Below are 9,496 nucleotides of genomic sequence, written 5' to 3'. Positions count from 1 at the left end.
TGTTGTTGGCTTTGGCGACCTGCTGTATTTTTCCTCTCGATTGCTCGAGGTGACCACCTTGGCTTTTGTCAAGAGAGTTGTAAGTAGGGTGCAATATCGCCTACGGCCACATCACCCTGAATGCGCTTGATCTCGTCTGATCTCTGATGCTAAGCAGGGTCGGGCCTAGTTAGTACCTGGATGGGAGACCGCCTGGGAATATCAGGTGCCGTAGGCTTTTTTCCATTATGTTGTTGGCTTTGGCGACCTGCTGTATTTTTCCTCTTGATTGCCTGAGGGGACCACCTTGGCTTTTGTCAAGAGAGTTGTAAGTAGGGTGCAAGATTGCCTACGGCCACATCACCCTGAATGCGCTCGATCTCTTCTGATCTCAGATGCTAAGCAGGGTCGGGCCTGGTTAGTACTTGGATGGGAGACCGCCTGGGAATACCAGGTGCCGTAGGCTTTTTTCCATTATGTTGTTGGCTTTGGCGACCTGCTGTATTTTTCCTCTCGATTGCCCGAGGTGACCACCTTGGCTTTTGTCAAGAGAGTTGTAAGTAGAGAGCAAGATCGCCTACAGCCACCTCACCCTGAATGCGCTCAATCTCATCTGATCTCGGATGCTAAGCAGGGTCGTGCCTGGTTAGTACCTGGATGGGAGACCGCCTGGGAATACCAGGTGCCGTAGGCTTTTTTCCATTATGTTGTCGGCTTTGGCGACCTGCTGTATTTTTCCTCTCCATTGCCCGAGGTGACCACCTTGGCTTTTGTCAAGAGAGTTGTAAGTAGGATGCACGATCGTCTACGGCCACATCACCCTGAATGCGCTCGATCTCGTCTGATCTCGGATGCTAAGCAGGGTCGGGCCTGGTTAGTACCTGGATGGGAGACCGCCTGGGAATACCAGGTGCCGTAGGCTTTTTTCCATTATGTTGTTGGCTTTGGCGACCTGCTGTATTTTTACTCTCGATTGCCCGAGGTGACCACCTTGGCTGTTGTCAAGAGAGTTGTAAGTAGGGTGCAAGATCGCCTACGGCCACATCACCCTGAATGCGCTCGATCTCGTCTGATCTCGGATGCTAAGCAGGGTCGGGCCTGGTTAGTACCTGGATGGGAGACCGCCTGGGAATACCAGGTGCCGTAGGCTTTTTTCCATTATGTTGTTGGCTTTGGCGACCTGCTGTATTTTTCCTCTCGATTGCCCGAGGTCACCACCTTGGCTTTTGTTAAGAGAGTTGTATGTAGAGTGCAAAATCGCCTACGGCCACATCACCCTGAATGCGCTCGATCTCGTCTGATCTCGGATGCTAAGCAGGGTCGGGCTTGGTTAGTACCTGGATGGGAGACCGCCTGGGAATACCAGGTGCCGTAGGCTTTTTTCCATTATGTTGTTGGCTTTGGCAACCTGCTGTATTTTTCCTCTCGATTGCCCGAGGTGACCACCTTGGCTTTTGTCAAGAGAGTTGTAAGTAGGGAGCAAGATCGCCTAAGGCCACATCACCCTGAATGCGCTCGATCTCGTCTGATCTCGGATGCTAAGCAGGGTCGGGCCTGGTTAGTACCTGGATGGGAGACCGCCTGGGAATACCAGGTGCCGTAGGCTTTTTTCCATTATGTTGTTGGCTTTGGCGACCTGCTGTATTTTTCCTCTTGATTGCCCGAGGTGACCACCTTGGCTTTTGTCAAGAGAGTTGTAAGTAGGGTGCAAGATCGCCTACGGCCACATCACCCTGAATGCGCTCGATCTCATCTGATTTCGGATGCTAAGCAGGGTCGGGCCTGGTTAGTACCTGGATGGGAGACCGCCTGGGAATACCGGGTGCCGTAGGCTTTTTTCCATTATGTTGTTGGCTTTGGCGACCTGCTGTATTTTTCCTCTCGATTGCCCGAGGTGACCACCTTGGCTTTTGTCAAGAGAGTTGTAAGTAGGGTGCAAGATCGCCTATGGCCACATCACACTGAATGCGCTCAATCTCGTCTGATCTCGGATGCTATGCAGGGTCGGGCCTTGTTAGTACCTGGATGGGAGACCGCCTGGGAATACCAGGTGCCGAAGGCTTTTTTCCATTATGTTGTTGGCTTTGGCGACCTGCTGTATTTTTCCTCTTGATTGCCCGAGGTGACCACCTTGGCTTTTGTCAAGAGAGTTGTAAGTAGGGTATAAAATCATCTACGGCCACATCACCCTGAATGCGCTTGATCTCGTCTGATCTCGGATGCTAAGCAGGGTCGGGCTTGGTTAGGAGCTGGATGGGATACCGCCTGGGAATACTAGGTGCCGTAGACTTTTTTCCATTATGTTGTTGGCTTTGGCGACCTGCTGTATTTTTCCTCTCCATTGCCCGAGGTGACCACCTTGGCTTTTGTCAAGAGAGTTATAAGTAGGTTGTAAGTAGGTTGCAAGATTGCCTACAGCCACATCACACTGAATGCGCTCGATCTCGTCTGATCTAGGATGCTAAGCAGGGTTGGGCCTGGTTAGTACCTGGATGGGAGACCGCCTGGGAATACCAGGTGCCGTAGGCTTTTTTCCATTATGTTGTTGGCTTTGGCGACCTGCTGTATTTTTCCTCTCGATTGCCCGAGGTGACCACCTTGGCTTTTGTCAAGAGAGTTGTAAGTAGGGTGCAAGGTCGCCTATGGCCACATCACCCTGAATGCGCTCGATCTCATCTGATCTTGGATTCCAAGCAGGGTCGGGCCTGGTTAGTACCTGGATGGGAGACCGCCTGGGAATACCAGGTGCCGTAGGCTTTTTTCCATTATGTTGTTGGCTTTGGCGACCTGCTGTATTTTTCCTCTCGATTGCCCGAGGTGACCACCTTGGCTTTTGTCAAGAGAGATGTAAGTAGGGTGCAAAGATTGCCTACGGCCACATCACCCTGAATGCGCTCGATCTCGGATGCTAAGCAGGGTCGGGCCTGGTTAGTACCTGGATGGGAGACCGCCTGGGAATACCAGGTGCGGTAGGCTTTTTTCCATCATGTTGTTGGTTTTGGCGACCTGCAGTATTTTTCCTCTCGTTTGCCCGAGGTGATCACCTTGGCTTTTGTCAAGAGAGTTGTAAGTAGGGTGCAAGATCGCCTACGGCCACATCACCCTGAATGTGCTCGATCTCGTCTGATCTCGGATGCTAAGCAGGGTCGGGCCTGGTTAGTACCTGGATGGGAGACCGCCTGGGAATACCAGGTGCCGTAGGCTTTTTTCCATTATGTTGTTGGCTTTGGCGACCTGCTGTATTTTTCCTCTCGATTGCCCGAGGTGACCACCTTGGCTTTTGTCAAGAGAGTTGTAAGTAGGGAGCAAGATCGCCTATGGCCACATCACCATGATTGCGCTCGATCTCATCTGATCTCGGATGCTAAGCAGGATCGGGCCTGGTTAGTACCTGGATGTGAGACCGCCTGGGAATACCAGGTGCCGTAGGCTTTTTTCCATTACGTTGTTGGCTTTGGCGACCTGCTGTATTTTTCCTCTCGATTGCCCGAGGTGACCACCTTGGCTTTTGTCAAGAGAGTTGTAAATAGGGTGCAAGTTCGCCTACGGCCACATTACCCTGAATGCGCTCGTTCTCGTATGCAAAGCAGGGTCGGGCCTGGTTGGTACCTGGATGCGAGGCCGCCTGGGAATACCAGGTGCCGTAGGCTTTTTTCCATTATGTTGTTGGCTTTGGCGACCTGCTGTATTTTTCCTCTCCATTGCCTGAGGTGACCACCTTGGCTTTTGTCAAGAGAGTTGTAAGTTGGGTGCAAGATCACCTACGGCAACATCACCCTGAATGCGCTCTATCTCATCTGATCTTGGATGCTAAGCAGGGTCGGGCCTGGTTAGTACCTGGATGGGAGACCGCCTGGGAATACCAGGTGCCGTAGGCTTTTTTCCATTATGTTGTTGGCTTTGGCGACCTGCTGTATTTTTCCTCTCAATTGCCCGAGGTGACCACCTTGGCTTTTGTCAAGAGAGTTGTAAGTAGGGTGCAAGATCGCCTACGGCCACATCACCCTGAATGCGCTCGATCTCATCTGATCTCGGATGCTAAGCAGCGTTGGGCCTGGTTAGTACCTGGATAGTAGACCGCCTGGGAATACCAGGTGCCGTAGGCTTTTTTCCATTATGTTGTTGGCTTTGGCGACCTGCTGTATTTTTCCTCTCGATTGCCCGAGGTGACCACCTTGGCTTTTGTCAAGAGAGTTGTAAGTAGGGTGCAAGATTGCCTACGGCCACATCACCCTGAATGCGCTCGATCTCGTCTGATCTCGGATGCTAAGCAGTGTCGGGTCTGGTTAGTACCTGGATGGGAGACCGCCTGGGAATACCAGGTGCCGTAGGCTTTTTTCCATTATGCTGTTGGCTTTGGCGACCTGCTGTATTTTTCCTCTCGATTGCCCGAGGTGAACACCTTGGCTTTTGTCAAGAGAGTTGTAAGTAGGATGCAAGATCGCCTATGGCCACATCACCCTGAATTCGCTCGATCTCGTCTGATCTCAGATGCTAAGCAGGGTCGGGCCTGGTTAGTACCTGGATGGGAGACCGCCTGGGAATACCAGGTGCCGTAGGCTTTTTTCCATTATGTTGTTGGCTTTGGCGACCTGCTGTATTTTTCCTCTCGATTGCCCGAGGTGACCACCTTGGCTTTTGTCAAGAGAGTTGTAAGTAGGGTGCAAGATCGCCTACGGCCACATCACCCTGAATGCGCTCGATCTCGTCTGATCTCGGATGCTAAGCAGGGTCGGGCCTGTTTAGTACCTGGATGGGAGGCCGCCTGGGAATACCAGGTGCCGTAGGCTTTTTTCCATTATGTTGTTGGCTTTGGCGACCTGCTGTATTTTTCCTCTCGATTGCCTGAGGTGACCACCTTGGCTTTTGTCAAGAGAGTTGTAAATAGGGTGCAAGATTGCCTACGGCCACATCATCCTGAATGCGCCCAATCTCATCTGATCTCGGATGCTAAGCAGGGTTGGGCCTGGTTAGTACCTGGATGGGAGACCGCCTGGGAATACCAGGTGCCGTAGGCTTTTTTACATTATGTTGTTGGCTTTGGCGACCTGCTGTATTTTTCCTCTCCATTGCCTGAGGTGACCACCTTGGCTTTTGTCAAGAGAGTTGTAAGTAGGGTGCAAGATCGCCTACGGCCACATCACCCTGAATGCACTCGATCTCGTCTGATCTCGGATGCTAAGCCTGGGAATACCCGGTGCCATAGGCTATTTTCCATTATGTTGTGGGCTTTGGCGACCTGCTGTATTTTTCCTCTCGATTGCCTGAGGTGACCACCTTGGCTTTTGTCAAGAGAGTTGTAAATAGGGTGCAAGATCACCTACGGCCACATCATCCTGAATGCGCCCGATCTCATCTGATCTCGGATGCTAAGCAGGGTTGGGCCTGGTTAGTACCTGGATGGGAGACCGCCTGGGAATACCAGGTGCCGTAGGCTTTTTTACATTATGTTGTTGGCTTTGGCGACCTGCTGTATTTTTCCTCTCCATTGCCTGAGGTGACCACCTTGGCTTTTGTCAAGAGAGTTGTAAGTAGGGTGCAAGATTGCCTACGGCCAAATCACCCTGAATGCGCTCGATCTCGTCTGATCTCGGATGCTAAGCAGGGTCGGGCCTGGTTAGTACCTGCATGGGAGACCGCCTGGGAATACCAGGTGCCGTAGGCTTTTTTCCATTATGTTGTTGGCTTTTGCGACCTGCTGTATTTTTCCTCTCGATTGCCCGAGGTGACCACCTTGGCTTTTGTCAAGAGAGTTGTAAGTAGGGTGCAAGATCGCCTACGGCCACATCATCCTGAATGCGCCCGATCTCATCTGGTCTCGGATGCTAAGCAGGTTTGGGCCTGGTTAGTACCTGGATGGGAGACCGCCTGGGAATACCAGGTGCCGTAGGCTTTTTTACATTATGTTGTTGGCTTTGGCGACCTGCTGTATTTTTCCTCTCGATTGCCCGAGGTGACCACCTTGGCTTTTGTCAAGAGAGTTGTAAGTAGGGTGCAAGATCGCCTACGGCCACATCACACTGAATGCGCTCGATCTCATCTGATCTCGGATGCTAAGCAGCGTCGGGCCTGGTTAGTACCTGGATGGGAGGCCGCCTGGGAATACCAGGTGCCGTAGGCTTTTTCCATTATGTTGTTGGCTTTGGCGACCTGCTGTATTTTCCCTCTCCATTGCCTGAGGTGACCACCTTGGCTTTTGTCAAGAGAGTTGTAAGTAGGGTGCAAGATCGCATATGGCCACATCACCCTGAATGCGCTCGATCTCATCTGATCTCGGATGCTAAGCAGGGTCGGGCCTGGTTAGTACTTGGATGGGAGACCGCCTGGGAATACCAGGTGCCGTAGGCTTTTTTCCATTATGTTGTTGGCTTTGGCGACCTGCTGTATTTTTCCTCTCAATTGCCCGAGGTGACCACCTTGGCTTTTGTCAAGAGAGTTGTAAGTAGGGTGTAAGATCACCTACGGCCACATCACCCTGTATGCGCTCGATCTCGTCTGATCTCGGATGCTAAGCAGGGTCGGGCCTGGTTAGTACCTGGATGGGAGACCACCTGGAAATACCAGGTGCCGTAGGCTTTTTTCCATTATGTTGTTGGCTTTGGCGACCTGCTGTATTTTTCCTCTCGCTTGCCCGAGGTGACCACCTTGGCTTTTGTCAAGAGAGTTGTAAGTAGGGTGCAAGATCGCATACGGCCACATCACCCTGAATGCGCTCGATCTCATCTGATCTCGGATGCTAAGCAGGGTCGGGCCTGGTTAGTACCTGGATGGGAGACCGCCTGGGAATACCAGGTGCCGTAGGCTTTTTTCCATTATGTTGTTGGCTTTGGCGACCTGCTGTATTTTTCCTCTCGATTGCCCGAGGTGACCACCTTGGCTTTTGTCAAGAGAGTTGTAAGTAGGGTGCAAGATCGCCTACGGCCACATCATCTTGAATGCGCCCGATCTCATCTGGTCTCAGATGCTAAGCAGGTTTGGGCCTGGTTAGTACCTGGATGGGAGACCGCCTGGGAATACCAGGTGCCGTAGGCTTTTTTACATTATGTTGTTGGCTTTGGCGACCTGCTGTATTTTTCCTCTCGATTGCCCGAGGTGACCACCTTGGCTTTTGTCAAGAGAGTTGTAAGTAGGGTGCAAGATCGCCTACGGCCACATCACCCTGAATGCGCTCGATCTCATCTGATCTCGGATGCTAAGCAGCGTCGGGCCTGGTTAGTACCTGGATGGGAGGCCGCCTGGGAATACCAGGTGCCGTAGGCTTTTTTCCATTATGTTGTTGGCTTTGGCGACCTGCTGTATTTTCCCTCTCCATTGCCTGAGGTGACCACCTTGGCTTTTGTCAAGAGAGTTGTAAGTAGGGTGCAAGATCGCATACGGCCACATCACCCTGAATGCGCTCGATGTCATCTGATCTCGGATGCTAAGCAGGGTCGGGCCTGGTTAGTACCTGGATGGGAGACCGCCTGGGAATACCAGGTGCCGTAGGCTTTTTTCCATTATGTTGTTGGCTTTGGCGACCTGCTGTATTTTTCCTCTCAATTGCCCGAGGTGACCACCTTGGCTTTTGTCAAGAGAGTTGTAAGTAGGGTGTAAGATCACCTACGGCCACATCACCCTGAATGCGCTCGATCTCGTCTGATCTCGGATGCTAAGCAGGGTCGGGCCTGGTTAGTACCTGGATGGGAGACCACCTGGAAATACCAGGTGCCGTAGGCTTTTTTCCATTATGTTGTTGGCTTTGGCGACCTGCTGTATTTTTCCTCTCGCTTGCCCGAGGTGACCACCTTGGCTTTTGTCAAGAGAGTTGTAAGTAGGGTGCAAGATCGCATACGGCCACATCACCCTGAATGCGCTCGATCTCATCTGATCTCTGATGCTAAGCAGGGTCGGGCCTGGTTAGTACCTGGATGGGAGACCGCCTGGGAATACCAGGTGCCGTAGGCTTTTTTCCATTATGTTGTTGGCTTTGGCGACCTGCTGTATTTTTCCTCTCGATTGCCCGAGGTGACCACCTTGGCTTTTGTAAAGAGAGTTGTAAGTAGGGTGCAAGATTGCCTACAGCCACATCACCCTGAATGCGCTCGATCTCGTCTGATCTCGGATGCTAAGCCTGGGAATACCCGGTGCCATAGGCTATTTTCCATTATGTTGTGGGCTTTGGCGACCTGCTTTATTTTTCCTCTCGATTGCCCGAGGTGACCACCTTGGCTTTTGTCTAGAGAGTTGTAAGTAGGGTGTAAGATCGCCTACTGCCAAAACACCCTGAATGCGCTCGATCTCGTCTGATCTCAGATGTTAAGCAGGGTCTGGCCTGGTTAGTACCTGGATGGGAGACCGCCTGGGAATACCGGGTGCCGTAGGCTTTTTTCCATTATGTTGTTGGCTTTGGCGACCTGCTGTATTTTTCCTCTCGATTCCCCGAGGTGACCACCTTGGCTTTTGTCAAGAGAGTTGTTAGTAGGGTGCCAGATCGCCTACGGCCACATCACCCTGAATGCACTCGATCTCGTCTGGTCTCGGATGCTAAGCAGGGTCGGGCCTGGTTAGTACCTGGATGGGAGACCGCCTGGGAATACCAGGTGCCGTAGGCTTTTTTCTATTATGTTGTTGGCTTTGGCGACCTGCTGTATTTTTCCTCTCGATTTCCCGAGGTGACCACCTTGGCTTTTGTCAAGAGAGTTGTAAGTAGGGTGCAAGATCGCCTACGGCCACATCACCCTGAATGCGCTCGATCTCGTCTGATCTCGGATGCTAAGCAGCGTGGGGCCTGGTTAGTACCTGGATGGGAGACCGCCTGGGAGTAGCGGGTGCCGTAGGCTTTTTTCCATTATGTTGTTGGCTTTGGCGACCTGCTATATTTTTCCTCTCGATTGCCCGAGGTGATCGCCTACGGCCACATCACCCTGAATGCGCTCGATCTCGTCTGATCTCGGATGCTAAGCAGGGTCGGGCCTGGTTAGTACCTGGATAGGAGACCGCCTGGGAATACCAGGTGCCGTAGGCTTTTTTCCATTATGTTGTTGGCTTTGGCGACCTGCTGTATTTTTCCTCTCGATTGCCCGAGGTGACCACCTTGGCTTTTGTCAAGAGAGTTGTAAGTAGGGTGCAAGATCGCCTACGGCCACATCACCCTGAATGCACTCGATCTCGTCTGGTCTCGGATGCTAAGCAGGGTCGGGCCTGGTTAGTACCTGGATGGTAGACCGCCTGGGAATACCAGGTGCCGTAGGCTTTTTTCCATTATGTTGTTGGCTTTGGCGACCTGCTGTATTTTTCCTCTCGATTGCCCGAGGTGACCACCTTGGCTTTTGTCAAGAGAGTTGTAAGTAGTGTGCAAGATCGCCTACGGCCACATCACCCTGAATGCGCTCGATCTCGTCTGATCTCGGATGCTAAGCAGGGTCGGGCCTGGTTAGTACCTGGATGGGAGACCGCCTGGGAATACCAGGTGCCGTAGGCTTTTTTCCATTATGTTGTTGGCTTTGGCGACCTGCTGTATTTTTCCTCTCGATTGCCC

The 9,496-nt window shown here is 52.1% G+C and overlaps 28 non-coding genes and 11 pseudogenes across 28 annotated transcripts; all 39 read left to right on the top strand.

The window, feature by feature from the left end:
• The first annotated feature begins 98 nt into the window (after positions 1-98).
• On the top strand, positions 99-217 carry LOC143962871 (5S ribosomal RNA). The gene has a single exon (XR_013270821.1). It is a non-coding gene; the product is annotated as a 5S ribosomal RNA (ribosomal RNA).
• Positions 218-326: 109 nt separating this feature from the next.
• LOC143972907 (5S ribosomal RNA) lies at positions 327-445 on the top strand. Its single transcript, XR_013271980.1, has one exon. It is a non-coding gene; the product is annotated as a 5S ribosomal RNA (ribosomal RNA).
• Positions 446-554: 109 nt separating this feature from the next.
• On the top strand, positions 555-673 carry LOC143964953 (5S ribosomal RNA; annotated as a pseudogene).
• A 109-nt stretch (positions 674-782) lies between these two features.
• On the top strand, positions 783-901 carry LOC143967620 (5S ribosomal RNA). The gene has a single exon (XR_013271638.1). It is a non-coding gene; the product is annotated as a 5S ribosomal RNA (ribosomal RNA).
• A 109-nt stretch (positions 902-1,010) lies between these two features.
• LOC143963125 (5S ribosomal RNA) lies at positions 1,011-1,129 on the top strand. The gene has a single exon (XR_013270886.1). It is a non-coding gene; the product is annotated as a 5S ribosomal RNA (ribosomal RNA).
• A 109-nt stretch (positions 1,130-1,238) lies between these two features.
• Positions 1,239-1,357, top strand: LOC143969664 (5S ribosomal RNA). Its single transcript, XR_013271686.1, has one exon. It is a non-coding gene; the product is annotated as a 5S ribosomal RNA (ribosomal RNA).
• Positions 1,358-1,466: 109 nt separating this feature from the next.
• Positions 1,467-1,585, top strand: LOC143972962 (5S ribosomal RNA). The gene has a single exon (XR_013271985.1). It is a non-coding gene; the product is annotated as a 5S ribosomal RNA (ribosomal RNA).
• Positions 1,586-1,694: 109 nt separating this feature from the next.
• On the top strand, positions 1,695-1,813 carry LOC143970854 (5S ribosomal RNA). The gene has a single exon (XR_013271794.1). It is a non-coding gene; the product is annotated as a 5S ribosomal RNA (ribosomal RNA).
• Positions 1,814-1,922: 109 nt separating this feature from the next.
• LOC143968957 (5S ribosomal RNA) lies at positions 1,923-2,041 on the top strand (annotated as a pseudogene).
• A 109-nt stretch (positions 2,042-2,150) lies between these two features.
• LOC143968692 (5S ribosomal RNA) lies at positions 2,151-2,269 on the top strand (annotated as a pseudogene).
• A 120-nt stretch (positions 2,270-2,389) lies between these two features.
• Positions 2,390-2,508, top strand: LOC143965130 (5S ribosomal RNA; annotated as a pseudogene).
• A 109-nt stretch (positions 2,509-2,617) lies between these two features.
• On the top strand, positions 2,618-2,736 carry LOC143963757 (5S ribosomal RNA; annotated as a pseudogene).
• A 110-nt stretch (positions 2,737-2,846) lies between these two features.
• LOC143968194 (5S ribosomal RNA) lies at positions 2,847-2,955 on the top strand (annotated as a pseudogene).
• Positions 2,956-3,064: 109 nt separating this feature from the next.
• Positions 3,065-3,183, top strand: LOC143969499 (5S ribosomal RNA). Its single transcript, XR_013271671.1, has one exon. It is a non-coding gene; the product is annotated as a 5S ribosomal RNA (ribosomal RNA).
• A 109-nt stretch (positions 3,184-3,292) lies between these two features.
• Positions 3,293-3,411, top strand: LOC143966037 (5S ribosomal RNA; annotated as a pseudogene).
• A 327-nt stretch (positions 3,412-3,738) lies between these two features.
• On the top strand, positions 3,739-3,857 carry LOC143962964 (5S ribosomal RNA; annotated as a pseudogene).
• Positions 3,858-3,966: 109 nt separating this feature from the next.
• LOC143962906 (5S ribosomal RNA) lies at positions 3,967-4,085 on the top strand. Its single transcript, XR_013270829.1, has one exon. It is a non-coding gene; the product is annotated as a 5S ribosomal RNA (ribosomal RNA).
• Positions 4,086-4,194: 109 nt separating this feature from the next.
• Positions 4,195-4,313, top strand: LOC143961997 (5S ribosomal RNA). Its single transcript, XR_013270602.1, has one exon. It is a non-coding gene; the product is annotated as a 5S ribosomal RNA (ribosomal RNA).
• Positions 4,314-4,422: 109 nt separating this feature from the next.
• LOC143962619 (5S ribosomal RNA) lies at positions 4,423-4,541 on the top strand. Its single transcript, XR_013270740.1, has one exon. It is a non-coding gene; the product is annotated as a 5S ribosomal RNA (ribosomal RNA).
• Positions 4,542-4,650: 109 nt separating this feature from the next.
• LOC143972597 (5S ribosomal RNA) lies at positions 4,651-4,769 on the top strand. The gene has a single exon (XR_013271952.1). It is a non-coding gene; the product is annotated as a 5S ribosomal RNA (ribosomal RNA).
• Positions 4,770-4,878: 109 nt separating this feature from the next.
• LOC143970645 (5S ribosomal RNA) lies at positions 4,879-4,997 on the top strand. Its single transcript, XR_013271775.1, has one exon. It is a non-coding gene; the product is annotated as a 5S ribosomal RNA (ribosomal RNA).
• A 300-nt stretch (positions 4,998-5,297) lies between these two features.
• Positions 5,298-5,416, top strand: LOC143964259 (5S ribosomal RNA). Its single transcript, XR_013271108.1, has one exon. It is a non-coding gene; the product is annotated as a 5S ribosomal RNA (ribosomal RNA).
• Positions 5,417-5,525: 109 nt separating this feature from the next.
• LOC143970513 (5S ribosomal RNA) lies at positions 5,526-5,644 on the top strand. Its single transcript, XR_013271763.1, has one exon. It is a non-coding gene; the product is annotated as a 5S ribosomal RNA (ribosomal RNA).
• Positions 5,645-5,753: 109 nt separating this feature from the next.
• On the top strand, positions 5,754-5,872 carry LOC143967753 (5S ribosomal RNA). Its single transcript, XR_013271640.1, has one exon. It is a non-coding gene; the product is annotated as a 5S ribosomal RNA (ribosomal RNA).
• Positions 5,873-5,981: 109 nt separating this feature from the next.
• LOC143972896 (5S ribosomal RNA) lies at positions 5,982-6,100 on the top strand. Its single transcript, XR_013271979.1, has one exon. It is a non-coding gene; the product is annotated as a 5S ribosomal RNA (ribosomal RNA).
• A 108-nt stretch (positions 6,101-6,208) lies between these two features.
• Positions 6,209-6,327, top strand: LOC143970634 (5S ribosomal RNA). Its single transcript, XR_013271774.1, has one exon. It is a non-coding gene; the product is annotated as a 5S ribosomal RNA (ribosomal RNA).
• A 109-nt stretch (positions 6,328-6,436) lies between these two features.
• On the top strand, positions 6,437-6,555 carry LOC143961925 (5S ribosomal RNA). Its single transcript, XR_013270588.1, has one exon. It is a non-coding gene; the product is annotated as a 5S ribosomal RNA (ribosomal RNA).
• Positions 6,556-6,664: 109 nt separating this feature from the next.
• On the top strand, positions 6,665-6,783 carry LOC143969554 (5S ribosomal RNA). The gene has a single exon (XR_013271676.1). It is a non-coding gene; the product is annotated as a 5S ribosomal RNA (ribosomal RNA).
• A 109-nt stretch (positions 6,784-6,892) lies between these two features.
• LOC143962031 (5S ribosomal RNA) lies at positions 6,893-7,011 on the top strand. Its single transcript, XR_013270609.1, has one exon. It is a non-coding gene; the product is annotated as a 5S ribosomal RNA (ribosomal RNA).
• Positions 7,012-7,120: 109 nt separating this feature from the next.
• Positions 7,121-7,239, top strand: LOC143973529 (5S ribosomal RNA). Its single transcript, XR_013272076.1, has one exon. It is a non-coding gene; the product is annotated as a 5S ribosomal RNA (ribosomal RNA).
• A 109-nt stretch (positions 7,240-7,348) lies between these two features.
• Positions 7,349-7,467, top strand: LOC143962931 (5S ribosomal RNA; annotated as a pseudogene).
• Positions 7,468-7,576: 109 nt separating this feature from the next.
• Positions 7,577-7,695, top strand: LOC143961400 (5S ribosomal RNA). Its single transcript, XR_013270460.1, has one exon. It is a non-coding gene; the product is annotated as a 5S ribosomal RNA (ribosomal RNA).
• A 109-nt stretch (positions 7,696-7,804) lies between these two features.
• Positions 7,805-7,923, top strand: LOC143961636 (5S ribosomal RNA). Its single transcript, XR_013270515.1, has one exon. It is a non-coding gene; the product is annotated as a 5S ribosomal RNA (ribosomal RNA).
• A 300-nt stretch (positions 7,924-8,223) lies between these two features.
• LOC143967321 (5S ribosomal RNA) lies at positions 8,224-8,342 on the top strand (annotated as a pseudogene).
• Positions 8,343-8,451: 109 nt separating this feature from the next.
• LOC143966271 (5S ribosomal RNA) lies at positions 8,452-8,570 on the top strand. The gene has a single exon (XR_013271623.1). It is a non-coding gene; the product is annotated as a 5S ribosomal RNA (ribosomal RNA).
• A 109-nt stretch (positions 8,571-8,679) lies between these two features.
• On the top strand, positions 8,680-8,798 carry LOC143963978 (5S ribosomal RNA; annotated as a pseudogene).
• Positions 8,799-8,864: 66 nt separating this feature from the next.
• On the top strand, positions 8,865-8,983 carry LOC143971547 (5S ribosomal RNA). The gene has a single exon (XR_013271857.1). It is a non-coding gene; the product is annotated as a 5S ribosomal RNA (ribosomal RNA).
• A 109-nt stretch (positions 8,984-9,092) lies between these two features.
• LOC143971636 (5S ribosomal RNA) lies at positions 9,093-9,211 on the top strand. Its single transcript, XR_013271865.1, has one exon. It is a non-coding gene; the product is annotated as a 5S ribosomal RNA (ribosomal RNA).
• Positions 9,212-9,320: 109 nt separating this feature from the next.
• Positions 9,321-9,439, top strand: LOC143963065 (5S ribosomal RNA). The gene has a single exon (XR_013270874.1). It is a non-coding gene; the product is annotated as a 5S ribosomal RNA (ribosomal RNA).
• The last annotated feature ends 57 nt before the right edge of the window (positions 9,440-9,496 follow it).

Source organism: Lithobates pipiens, unplaced genomic scaffold (assembly GCF_037356315.1).
Source record: "Lithobates pipiens isolate NorthernLeopardFrog02 unplaced genomic scaffold, aLitPip1_a1.2 Scaffold_114, whole genome shotgun sequence".
NCBI lineage: Eukaryota > Metazoa > Chordata > Amphibia > Anura > Ranidae > Lithobates > Lithobates pipiens.
This window is presented reverse-complemented; position numbering and strand designations above follow the sequence as displayed.